Source organism: Podarcis bocagei (genome assembly GCF_964188305.1).
Source record: "Podarcis bocagei genome assembly, chromosome: 3".
In the NCBI taxonomy this organism is placed as follows: domain Eukaryota; kingdom Metazoa; phylum Chordata; class Lepidosauria; order Squamata; family Lacertidae; genus Podarcis; species Podarcis bocagei.
This window is the reverse complement of record NC_138127.1, coordinates 89,144,506-89,158,360: the sequence shown is the minus strand read 5'-3', so window position 1 is coordinate 89,158,360 and position 13,855 is coordinate 89,144,506. Positions and strand designations below refer to the sequence as shown.

General features: G+C 42.6%; 1 protein-coding gene and 1 long non-coding RNA gene across 3 annotated transcripts in view; one reads left to right on the top strand and one right to left on the bottom strand.

Annotated features, from left to right (window-relative positions):
- Positions 1–13,855, bottom strand: part of CAMKMT (calmodulin-lysine N-methyltransferase) — a 249,531-nt gene that overhangs the window by 168,940 nt on the left and 66,736 nt on the right. The gene's annotated exons all lie outside the window — the stretch shown is intronic.
- Positions 12,251–13,855, top strand: part of LOC308584283 — a 42,700-nt gene continuing 41,095 nt past the window's right edge. The window contains exon 1 of the long non-coding RNA XR_014006738.1: positions 12,251–12,333. This is a non-coding gene — a long non-coding RNA (uncharacterized lncRNA). The remainder of the gene's footprint in view (positions 12,334–13,855) is intronic.

Below are 13,855 nucleotides of genomic sequence, written 5' to 3'. Positions count from 1 at the left end.
ATGCATTTGACCCATGGTCAACCCTCCAGGAGATGCATTTTAAAGTGGGTGAGACAAAAATCTATAAAAAAGGCATGCATGGTGAAAAACTAAACTTTATTTTAAAAAAAACTGGTTGTAAGTTTTAAGACAAGTGAATGATTGAGTAGGGCATATCATTTGAGGGTGGGAAACTTAATTTTTGCATATTTATTCAGTGAGGGGTCTTAAAAGGTACCTCCTTCCTGATAGACCAGCCTAAAGATTAAGCTTAGTGAAGGATTGAGGAGCAGTAGCTCCTGAGAGGGCCTACTTGAGGATGGCCACAAAAATGTGAAACTCCTGATCCTCAGAAGCGTGTCTGGTTCCATCTCTTAACCCTGGCCTTTGGAAACTTAAGAACGGGTTTGTCCTTGCTGTAATGTATTGTATGGAATTATTGTTTTGGGGTTGTGGGTGGGGTCATTGCTGTTTATTGTTTTAACGGATTCTATGAAAATAATCACAGAATTGTAGAGTTGGAAGGGACACCAAGTGTCATCTAGTCCAGTGTTTTTCAACCACTGTTCCGCGGCACACTAGTGTGCCGCGAGATGTTGCCTGGTGTGCCGCGGCAGCGAGGAGAGGCCACCCAGCACGGGGCTCTCGCCGTCTGCCTGCCTGGCTGCCTGCGAGCTCGGCGGGCAGCACCTCCATCCGCAGCGCCCGCCTCGCGGCTCTCATCTGTTTAACCTTGAAGTCCCCCCCCCGGCGCGCTCTCCTTCCTCGGCGCTCCAAGCGGCGCTCCGGCTCCGGGGGGGCGGAGGAAGAAGCTCCCGGGCTCCGGCGTGTCCTCCCGGGCGAGCACACTCGAGAGCCGCGAGGCGGGCGCTGCGGACGGAGGCGCTGCCCGCCGAGCTCGCAGGCAGCCAGGCAGGCAGACGGCGAGAGCCCCGCGCTGGGCGGCCTCTCCGGGGAGCGAGAGGCGCCGAGGAAGGAGAGTGCGCGGGGGGGGGGACTTCAAGGTTAAACAGATGGACGTTGTGACCACAATCAGTTTGAATCCCTCTTTTTTTTCTAAGAAAATAAACATTTTACTGTTTTTAGGTATTCTCGTCTTATACCCATTCATGCAGTCCAGTGTGTTTAAAGAATAATTGGGTAAACAGGGTGGGAGCAAAGCACCCCTTTGGAATTATCCTGTGAGAGGATGTTATTTTAAAGCACCTGTGTGCCAATTTGGGATGTCTGTAGAGTTTATTTTTCCACATTATAAAAATATGATACTCTCTCTTCTCAAAGGCAGATGTAATATTTTTAACAAATATTGTCATGAGTAAAAATAAGCCTAAGGTTTTTTTTTTAAAAAAAAAAAGTCAAATTTTCGCCCACTAGGCGGGCGCCGGACTGTGTCCACCCTATTTCCCATCCGTCCTGGGTGGGGATCAGATCGGGTGGGATCGGATGAGAGCGGACAGGCGGTCTGCTCTCATCCGATTCCCCATAGAGAGCAGCGGGGCTCTGACATCTCCCTCTCCGCACACAGTGGTGGTGTGCCTCGTGATTTTTTTCATGAAACAAGTGTGCCTTTGCCCAAAAAAGGTTGAAAAACACTGATCTAGTCCAACCCCCTGAAATGCAAGAATCTCAAGTAAAACATCCATGACAGATGGCCATCCAACCTCTGCTTAAAAACCTCCAAGGAAACCTCCACAATCTTCGAAGAGAGCCCATTTCACTGTTGAACAGCTCTTACCTTCAGAAAGTTATTCCTCATGTTTAGTTAGAATCTCCTTTCTTGTAACTTGATGTCATTGGTTCTGCTCCTATCCTATGAAGCAGATATTTGATGATGGCTATCATATCAGTCTCTTTTTTTCCAAGCTAATATACCCAACTAACCTCAACCATTCATCATAGGGCTTGGTTTCCACACCCTTGATCATCTTGATTGCCCTCCTCTTGACATGTTCCAGCTTGTCAACACCTTTCTTAAATTGTGGCATCCAGAACTGAACACAGTACTCTAGGTGTGGTCTGATTAAGGCAGAACAGAGCGGTACTATGACACTATCCATCCGTTCACGCAGCCTAAAATAGCGTCAGCTTTTTTTGAGGCTTTTTGACACTGATGACTCATGTTAAGCTTGTAGTCTATTAAGAGCCCTAGATCCTTTTCACATGTGCTACTGGCAAGCCAGGTGTCCCCCATCTAATATTTGTGCAGCTATTTCTTCCTAAGTGCAGAACCTGACATATGTTCCTAATGAAATTCATTTTGTTAGTTTAGGCCCAGTTCTGCAATCTGTTAAGGTCATCTTGAATCCCAATTACCGTATTTTTCGCTCTATAACACGCACCCGACCATAACGCGCACGTAGTTTTTAGAGGAGGAAAACCCGTAGGCATGCCACCCGTAGGCATTCCCCCCATAACACGCACAGACATTTCCCCTTACTTTATAGGAGGAAAAAAGTGAGTGTTATGGTGCAAAAAATACGGTAATCAAGCATTAACTATCCCTCCCAGTTTGGTGTCATCTGCAAATTTGGTGAGCACCTAACGGTTACCTTGCGCAGTGCACATTTTACCAGCTTCTCCGCAAGAATATTGTGAGTGATTTTGTCAAAAGCCTTACTGAAATCAAGATATGCTACATCCACAGCATTCCCCTGATCCACCAAGCTTCTAACTCTATCAAAAAAAGAAATGAGATTCATCTGGCATGACTTGTTTTTGGGAAATACATGCTTGGTCTTAGTAATCACAGCATCCTTTTCTAAGTGCTCACAGACCAGCCATTTAATTATCTTTTCTAGGACCTTTCCTGGTATCGATATCAAGCTGGCCAGTTGATATTTATCTGGGTTTTCTTCCCCTACCTTTTGAAGATGCAGACAACATTTGCCAATCTCTAGTCTGCAGGGACCTCACCTGTTCTCCAAAAATTATATAGACAGATGTCCCATCTCAATCTCTTTTAGTACCCTTGGATGCAGCTCATCAGGTCCTGGAGATCGGAATTCATTTAAAGTACCTACAGTAGATTTTCCCTTACCACCTCTTTTCCTATTGTAGGCTGCAATTAAATAAATTAAAATGAACTATTTGGATTGTGTCAAATGTGTCAAATGACTAAGCCAGCTTCAATGATGTTGGGGAAACCCTGCAGAAGATCTCAAATATTCATGAAACTCTTGGAACATTCAAGTACAGAACTCTTGGAACACCCTGAATTGTCTTCCAAATTCTACAATACATTATCATTGTCTCCAATCACAAAGAATGAAAAATAATAGGCATGAACTATCTTGTTCATTAAATCACCTCAATGGGACTTCAATACCATATCAAGGCTTTCTATTCTTTGGAACTCAAAACCTGAACTTGTGTTTCACAATTGAATTCTATAGTGAAGCATTCTTTATTATCCAGGTGCTCTTGGAGCGGTTAAGTACTTATCTTGGCCCTCAGAAAAACTGCTGCTTCTGAAGGAGTCATATTTATTGTGTAGTGTCTTCATTCCTACAAGGATAAATTCATTCATAGTCAATTACACACTGCGCTGCTCACACATTCTAGAAAGAAATTAAAGTTTTCTTTCCTATCTTTTCATTACATGCAGGAGTTAAGAGCAAAATAACACAAAATTAGTTCCATTGTCTCCTTTTAAACATGGGCTATGTCTCACCGAAATGTACCACTGCAATCCAAGGCTTTATTTTATTGACTCTTAGCCCAATTCTACTGTGTTTACAGTGAACCCCACTTTCACCACAAAAGTACGTCCTGAATCACGTGCCTCCTAATCCTATGAATTCTTACATGGAAGTAAATCCCACTGAGTTCAATGGGGCCTGATCCCAGGTAAATGTGTATAAGATTGCAGCCTCCATATGTATCTTATACCTGCTTAGCCATCATCCTCATTTAGTGACCTTTGGCTAGTCATTCGCAGCCCAGTGTAGCTCAGATGGTTGTTGAAAGGGCAAAATTGGTGGGAGAACATATACACCGCCCTGAGATCCTTACGAGAAAATGAAAAATGAAAAAGTAAGCGATAGCTATAACTGTAACAAAGCTCCATACAAAATGGTACGGTAAAAGCAACACACAAACTGCATTACAAAGACGTTTGCAAACAATATATTGAAGGCTGGCAACATCAACCCAACTGTGTGGAAATCACTTGCAGATGACCGCAGTGCATGGAGACAGACAGGGTATGTATCTTTAACAGTACCCAGAAGAGGAATGACTGCTGGGAGGAGCGCAGAGAGAAGAAATGCCATGGTGCAGCTGTAGTAGCACAACCGGGCACCTTCAGCTGCCCCAACTGCAACAAAACATGTCTCTCCTGTGTCGGTCTCTCCAGTCAAAACAGGCACTGCAACCCTCCAACGGTTTGGCTTCACCTCCAAAGGTGCACTCCTCTGTTGTCTCCCAAGACAGACGGATGCCAACAACTCCCTAGGGTTCTCAGCAATCCATTTTAGAGTAGTTGACATATCGCAACTTACAATCCTGCAAACAGGTGCAGCACCATGATCGCTATTAATAACAATAAGCAATTTCACACACTGATGTGATACATTTCTTTGGTGACTGCAAAGGTGCCTATGATAGCAAGCGTTGCCATGATATCCAGCATAATCTCTGATCTGTTAACTGCTGCACATTAGAATCTCATACAATACATCATAAAACTCCCAGAGAGGCAGCTATGATTGAGAGCGTCAGGAGTTTCAAAAACCTCGATTCCACTATATTCTTTGAGGAGGTATTAAGATGTACTGAGAACCCCACACTTGACAACACCAAGATACCATAAAAAAACACATTGAAAAGAAAAAGCTTTAAAAAGAGGGGAAGTACAATTGGCTTTTGTGATATATTTCTTTTATATAAAAAAACTACCATTGTATTTGGAATCAATACAAGCTTAAAAGGGAAGAGACAGACAAAGAGAGTTCTTACAGAAAAATACTAGAATGTACAGCTATAAGGAGACTATGCTGAGTTAAAAAGAAATCTGACTACACTTCTAAAACATTTTCATTTTCCACAAAAGGAAACATTGGCCCAGGGGGTTGAATGCAACATCTACAAAACCAGGGGCATATCTGAAAATAGGAAAGCATTTTCTTCCCAGTAGCCTGCAGTGTATAAAGGTAAAAATGATCTTGGTGCTGTCATACCCTAGAGTATAAGCATTCATGAGTGTCTGATAAGGATAGGGATTTCTGATGGATTAGCTAGCTATGTTCTGCCCTGATAAAATGAGAAGATAGAATCACAAATTGTATAAGGTGTGTTAGTCACAGCATCAAGTGGAAAGAGTGGCTTTTAACACTGTAGTGTAAAGAAGTAATTTACACTTATATCCTGAGAACATTAAGTGGGTCTAAAGGTTTTCTTTTTCTATGCTTTTTCTATGAAAATTACTCCCATCTCATTAATGGGGCATGCAAACAATAAACAACCACCACACACTCAACAAACAATCACACATTCCAATATTTTTAATATTTGGATTTCTCAGATACAATGATAAAACATGAAATAAAACACCTCCTTAAAAGCTATTAAAATTCATAGAAAGGTCAAAGGTTTACTGGAGTACTTGCTAAAACCCCTGCACATTCTTACAAAGGCTGTTCCATAACACCACCCTAGTCCCGCAAATCCATCCAGAGTTTGGCTGAGGTGCTTTAGTAACAAAGCAAGCAAGCAAGCAAGCGACTGGCAATTTCCATGTTGTTATACAGTATCTATAGCAGTCTGGACTGTAAAAATCTCAGACACATTTCAATGTTGAGGTGCTCAAAACTGAATGCTGTCAACTAGGAATCCCATACATTCCCTCCAACTCTCTGTACAGCTAGCACCTTATAATTAGTAGCATGCATTTGGACTGCAAGAAGATCAAAGCTATCCATTCTGAAGGAAATCAGCCCTGAGTGCTCACTGGAAGGACAGATCCTGAAGCTGAGGCTCCAGAACTTTGGCCACCTCATGAGAAGAGAAGACTCCCTGGAAAAGACCCTGATGTTGGGAAAGATGGAGGGCACAAGGAGAAGGGGACAACAGAGGACGAGATGGTTTGACAATGTTCTCGAAGCTACCAGCATGAGTTTGACCAAACTGTGGGAGGTAGTGGAAGACAGGAGTGCCTGGCGTGCTCTGGTCCATGGGGTCACGAAGAGTCGGACACGACTAAACAACTAAACAACAACAAAAATTTGTTTGGCATGAAGGTCAAAGACAGCAAACTGCTTTGGAGGAATCTGGAGCGCCTCCAGAGCAAGGTGGGTCATCCCTAAAGTGAAGTGAAGTTTGCTGGTTCCAGAGATCTGCAACCACTTCATAGGGGGCAACTGCCAAAGTCTCAGTGCAACATTCAGAGCACAGACTGCTTTCCAGCTAAATATTAAAGCAGCTGTCAAAATGGGGGGGGATAAAGTCTGCACCCCCAAAAAATGGGTGGGTGGAGAGGGAAGCCATCTTTGGCATGGATGGGCATTCTCCCCACTACCAGCCATTTCCAGGGGTGTAGCTTTCTTTGTCCCCCGTGCAAATCTAGGGAGATAATGTTGCTGCCATAGATTTTCATGAGAAAGAATAAAGTCTTCATGTCCTAAAACTGCTTGGAGGGGAAGATCACCAAAGACCCTTGGGTCAACAGGATACTTGCTGGAGGATGCCCCAAGTCATCCTTTATTTTTCCCCTTGATAACTGTCCCCAACATTCTGGAAAACCATAGGGAGTCTCTGTCTCTGATTCGAAAACAAATCAGATGTTGCCCGAATCAGTCCAAGGTGAATCACAATCCAAAGCTGGATCCAAACAAAGATGCACCAAACCAAACTGAGATGAACTGGTGGAAAGATGGGGGGAGGACACCTTTTTGTCAATTCCTCCTCCTCCCTGTGCCACCATCAATGTTATTCTGGAGAGTTCCCAAATCTCTGGAGCATATTTGGGCTGCAGAATATGGAAGGATCACTTGTCCTTTCACTAGAAGGAGCATCCTTTGAGCACAGCTGCACTCATAGTATTTATGGATCCAAGCCCTAAAATTTGAACCACCCACTGAACCCACCAATGGTGGTCATACAACAGCTACAGTCGTGTGCTCTGTTTCTACTAGCCACACAATACACAAAAAAATTATTAGGGAAAAATGTTGATTTCTAAAAAAAAACCTATCAATTTTTAAAAGTCAACTTGCAAATAAATGAAGATCCAATTATAAATTTCTACATTAAACAATGCAACAATTAATTCGTTTCACATAACTTAGGCTAGATGTGCACAAATCTTTCTCATAAGATTTTCTATGCATCCAGCCTCTCATTTAAAGCAGTTCGCCTGGCCTGCGTGAGGAGCGTTAACACACCAGGGTTCTGTGTTAAGACTGCACGTGCAACTGAAATGGCCCAAAATAAAATAATTGCTGGGTGCATGGAATGCTGGGGGGGACCTTTTGTGCAAACCCAGTGTCATGTTTAAATTACCCTTAGTTAAACTAGATACTCATTTCACAAAGAAATATGAAAATAGTAAGAGGAAAGTATACCTTTACAGGAGTAAACTTCTAATCAGAACATAATTTATGGCTTAAATACCTATATTAAAGTTCTCCTTCTTTCTCCTCATTTTAGCATTTCTAGTTTGCTGATGAATGGCTGTGTTTGGCATAATTAACACGAAGGTCTTCAGAACTCAATGACTGAAAATAATTGCTTCTCTCTTTTCTTTCCTGAGTACACTGAAGCCCAAACCTAAAGATTTAGAGCTGACTGGACAAATATAAAGGATGTCAGAAACAGTGACCGCTGACATGCCATTCAAGGCACATGGAAGAGAGTTCAGGCTTGAATGCCTCTAAACCACTCATTGGTAAGATCAGCTATCAGTGAGGCACAAGTGTAAGTCAGCACAATTCACTGAGCCTGCTATGACCTTAAAATCATTGCTCCTGGGGCATGTTCATCCACCAATTAGTTTATATGTTCACTAGAAATCCATTGCTCAGTAAATGCACTGGTCTCTCATTCCACAGTGTTGATGAAGTGTGTGTGATGGCTTTCTCTTCACAACCTGACCCCTAAAGCTGACCCATCTGGAACTGAGGTATTCATGCCACTTGACTACACTCCTGCTTATCACAGGTCTTGATATTTTCTTTAAGCGTCACCACCACTCATTTCTCGCTCTCTCTTAGTCTCTAAAAGACTATGCTAAACAACCAAAATGAAAAGAATTTTATAATGTATATGGAAATGTTTCAAAGAAAATCGATGCAAAGGGTTTTTTAAAAAAAAAATTGGCCAACTGTATTTTGACGTCAAAGGAAAACAAAATATTCTTAACCCAGAATGCAACTTAATAAGCTCCTTTTCGAAGAAGAAAAATCAGGTGCAAGTTGCTGTTGCTAAGAATATCAAAAAGACAACTGGGTTGTTTCTGTTCATGAGAATCAGCACAGCAAAAGTGAGACCTGGTTTGTTTTTCAACCAGCACCAAGAACACAGATGAGTTACAGTCAGGGTTCAAAACTCCAATTGTTCTAGGCGCATTTTGTGACAAGGAATTTCATTAGCGGGAGCAATTTATGAGCTCTGGGCGCAGTACTGCACTTAAGATTTCAGATTAAAACTTCAGAATGGAAGGAAAGGAGGGCCGTTTCCTGCCTCCCCACTTCCAGCTACTCTCTGAAGGCTGGAGAAGAGACCCTCTCAAGAATATTAGGAAGGTAGGCAGGAGAAGGACTAAAGGTAAAGGTAAAGGACCCTTGACAGTTAAGTCCAGTTGCTAACGACTCTGGGGTTGCGGCACTCATCTCGCTTTACTGGCCGAGGGAGCCAATGTTTGTCCGCAGACAGTTTTTCCGGGTCATGTGGCCAGCATGACTAAGCCACTTCTGATGAAACCAGAGCAGAACACAGAAACGCCGTTTACCTTCCCGCCAGAGCAGTACCTATTTATCTACTTGCACTTTGACGTGCTTTCGAACTGCTAGGTTGGCAGGAGCTGGGACCGAGCAACGGGAGCTCACCCCATCATGGGGATTCGAACCGCTGACCTTCCAATCAGCAAGCCCTAGGCTCAGTGGTTTAGACCACAGCGCCACCCGCGTCCCAGGGGAAGGACAAGGCCATGTGAAAAATGAACGTAATATTTTAGCTGCAGTTCATTCATTATCAGCTTTGTATTCTTGTTATAAAAAAGTGTGCCTAGACATTCCATTGTTGCACCCATAAACTAGGTTTAAGGTGCCATTTAGCTCCTCACTTTCATATCTCAGTTTCTAACACATAAAGCACACTGGAGGGATTCTAGTATATACAGTCTTCGATATGCTGTTTCATGTCTCAATGAACTTAATCCTAAAGTCTTCCAAAAATTTCATTCATTTTCTCTTGTCAATGTAAGAGCAACTAAGCATTCACAAACTAAATGAATATAGTGGAACCTCGGGTTAAGAACTCAATTCGTTCTGGAGGTCTGTTCTTAACCTGAAACTGTTCTTAACCTGAAGCACCACTTTAGCTAATGGAGCTTCCTGCTGCCACTGCGTCGCTGCTGCTCAATTTCTGTTCTCATCCTGAAGCAAAGTTCTTAACCTGAGGTACTATTTCTGGGTTAGTGGAGTCTGTAACCTGAAGTGTATGTAACCTGAAGCATATGTAACCCAAGGTACCACTGTATTTGCAAGTTCATGTCCTCACTAGGTTGGCTTCATTCATAACAGCCTTCCGTAGGAAGGAAGTTCCACAACTCAGGACCATACTACAATGGCCCTATCACAAACTGTTATGTATAACACCCCCACACATCTTTTCTCACACATAACATACACCCAGTGTAATATACACCCAGTGGTGACCAGTGAGGCAGGGTTGCTCACTTGGTTGACACCACAAGATGCTGCCAGTTACCAAAATGGGGGAGAAGCAAGGCAGTAAGTTGAGGACAGTGCAGGCGCAGCACAGCCAATCCAATGCTTCCAACACTGTGCAAGCCTCGCACCCAGCTCCCCATTGCTTTGGCCTCCCTCTCTTGGTCACTGGCAGCAATGCACAACATTGGGAAGCCACGGGAGCAACACTGTCCCGCGAGCTGCAAGAGAGCCCATGTTCATTAATTCACTTGGACATTCCTTCTCCTCTCTGCACCCACAAATAAGACTTGAAAAAATGCAGTGAACCTATATGAATGATCTTATACAACTGGGTGGAAATAACGTATATACCAGGACAAAGGTTGTTGACAGGTACTGCTTTCCAGCTACAATTCACATGAGCACTGAATCTTTCGTTAATTCCTGCATGCGGATTCAGCTGTGGGTGTGCTTTCGCATTTTGGATTTTTAGAGTGTATGAAATGGCTCAATATTTTCAATCTGCTCAATTAAAGTAACAGATCAATATGCATTAACAAATGTCTAATACATACAGATGTAATTCATTTTTAAAAACAATAGTCGGTGGTATTTTTAATACTTAGCAAGAACAACAACAAAACTCATTTTGTGGTATTAACTAAAAATATCCACTCATGCTTTTTTAGGGATAAAAATGAATCTTTCAAAGATTGAAGTGATTGTGAATTTGTATGTATGTATGTATGTATGTATGTATGTATGTATGTATGTATAAATAAATAAATAAATAAATAAATAAATAAATAACTGTATATCAATACTTATTCTGTGAAATGTTGTGACAATAGCATATTGTCTGATCATGCAAGAGAACCAGAACTGGGAGCAATCTAAATGTCTCCTTGTCACAGCAGATATCAGGGGTGACATGTTGGGTCTTTAAAAGGAAGGTGGATTTTTATGAGCCAGAGCAAATGGAAACTTTGAGCATGCCCTGCCTATCCTATCCAGGAAGCAATGGTGGCAGCAGCCATGGAGGAACTTGCCCATTTTTGTTCATTTTTCCAGGATATAATGGTGTTGTGGTTGACAGCCGCTAGAAAACAAAGGGAGGCATAACGTGGTGTAGACAAAACATGTGTTCAGTAAGTCAAAATGCTCAAGAGCAACAGGAAGCAAATGTGATTATTAAAAATCACAAGCCTTGGGAAATGAGCTATACCATTTGAAACACATTTACAAGTGTGAAAGAACTATATATTGCCATTTCTCTGTGCTTTTATGGCAGTCATCACTATATTTTCTAGAAACCCCGTTTTGTTCTTTTAATCATACGCGACTGCTAAACGGAAGGGTGGCAAGCAAAGTACATAAGCTAAATTCACCGTGAAGACAAAAGGGGAAAGAGGACTTCTCAGCTTCATGCTAAGACATTTCACCAAAGGGACTTGCACTTGAGATATGGACAAGCGGCGGATGTTATGGATGGAAATGTTTATACGGCAGCATCTGTTCTGCATGCATCAGGCTCTTTGAAGCCCCTGCTATCTAAAGTATAGAAGGCACTGCAGGCACTGATTTACCTCCTGTTCCCCTATTACTGTTGAGACAGAAGAGTCTTTGCAACGGGAGAAAAGTGAATTGCTGGAGTCATGTGGATAACACTGCTCAAAGGAGGCAAATTACTGTAAGGTGGACAACATTCCTCTTTCTTCTTCAAGTGATAGTCCACATGACTCCACTTGAACTGACTGAACAGCAGATTCCCAGTGGGGTAGGAATACAAGGAGTTTCATCATGTAATGGAATGATCTCTGCCCTGGTTTCTCTATAAAAATATGAATATATCCTGAAGAAAGAGGAGCGCGCATGAAAATAAACTGCACTGCCATTTGTCTATAAATGGTAAACCAAAGACAGTAACAGGATGGAGGTGAGAAAGGAGATTCCAAATCATTATCAGAGAAGAGTGCGCAGATTTTCTATTTGTTCACTTAAAACGGCACTAACAGGATAATACTATGTATGTCTACTCAGAAGCGAGCCCCATTAAGCGCAACGGGGCTTATTCCCAGGTAAGCATCTATAGCAGAGGTTCTCAATTTTTCTACCCCCAGGTCCCACTTGAGATGGCTGAAAATTACAAAGGCCTACTTCAGTAATAGTGAAAGAGGTAAAGAGCCATTTACAAAATGGTGGCAGATGGATGCATAGTTTAGCATAACCAGCTGTCTTTTAGAGCCTCTCTGGGTTATAAAGTGGGATACAGTGGTACCTCAGGTTAAGTACTTAATTCATTCCGGAGGTCCGTTCTTAACCTGAACCTGTTCTTAACCTGAAGCACCACTTTAGCTAATGGGGCCTCCCGCTGCTGCCGCGCCGCCGGAGCATGATTTCTGTTTTCATCCTGAAGCAAAATTCTTAACCCGAGGTACTATTTCTGGGTTAGCGGAGTCTGTAACCTGAAGCGTATGCAACCTGAAGCGTATGTAACCCGAGGTACCACTGTATAAGCATTCTAAATAAAACAAATTCATGACATCGTTTTCTACTGATATCTAGTTAATCTTTGGGAATGGCTAAATTCTTTGTCTCAGCATCTTCCTTGTGGCAAGAAGTTCCACAGCTCAGCTTTGCCTCAAGCTAAGTACAGCCACTTGCTCTGGAGGTATTGTGACAGCCTCCCCATTTTAAGCAGAATTTGCTGATTCAGAGAGCCTAAGTGGAGAAGGCTTTTTCATTTATATATTTCCCTTCCCACTCCCGCATGCCTTTCAAAGTATTTCTACCCAACTCCTGTACTTTCTTCTCCCATTCGCCTTTCACACTCAACTTGTACCTGATTCGCTGCGGCTCACTCCCCCAACCCCCTACTCTCACCCCACAAGCTGCCAGTTTCCTTCATCCCTCCCTCCTGGTTCTTTTACATTAACTTCTTCCTCCTGTAACAGAATCTCTCTCTTATATCCCTCTTCTATGGCATGGGCATGGGGTGGGAGAGGGAATTATGACTGGGCAACAATATATCAGCGCAAAATGTAGCAGCAAAGTTGGAGTCCGTGCTCTTTATAAATTTCATGTTTAATTTAATGCAAAGAGAGAGAACTCAATTCTATCTGAATACTATTTAAAAAATTGTGCTGCTGATGCAAGCAAAGTCCATCATTAATATATCTATATACTAGGGCCTAGGACCCTCGTACCTATGGGACCGCCTCTCCTGGTATGGCCCACGGAGGACCTTACGGTCTACAAATAACAACACCCTGAAGATCCCGAGCCCCAGGGAGATTAGACTGGCCTCTACCAGAGTCAGGGCCTTTTTGGTTGTGGCCCCGGCCTGGTGGAATGCTCTGTCACAAGAGACCAGGGCCCTGCGAGATTTGACCTCTTTTCGCAGGGCCTGCAAGACAGAACTGTTCCGCCAGGCCTTTGGCCAGGGTTCAGTCTGACTCATTTTGAACAAGTACGAAGGTTTCCCAGCCCGCTCACAGGTCCTTATAATATCAGTGGAAATAGCTGGTCCTGGCGAGTATTAACCGCTTTCAGTTTTAACTTCAGGATGGCCATTTGTCCAGTCCAATGTTAATTTTAATTTATTTGAATTAATTTTGGGATACATTTTAATTGATTGTTTGTTTTTATGTATATTGTGTTTTTGTATGATGTTAGCCACTCTGAGCCCATCTCTGGCAGGGGAGGGCGAGATACTATTATTATTATTATTATTATTATTATTATTATTATTATTATTATTATTATTTTGCAGAGAGAGTATTGTGGTTGAGTAAGTGATGTAAGCCCTGCAAAATAGCCCATGGGAAGGAGGGCTGAGAGAGAGTAGTGCATGACAACCCTACAGTGTGGTGCAATGTTGATATCCAGTTTTTTTGGTGTATTTTTATATATACAAAGGGCAAGGGAGGGCTGTTAAGTTGACTGAAGGAACAATTGGGTGGGTAATTATTTGCTTTTGTACCTGTAAGGCAAAAACAGAGGGATTCTGA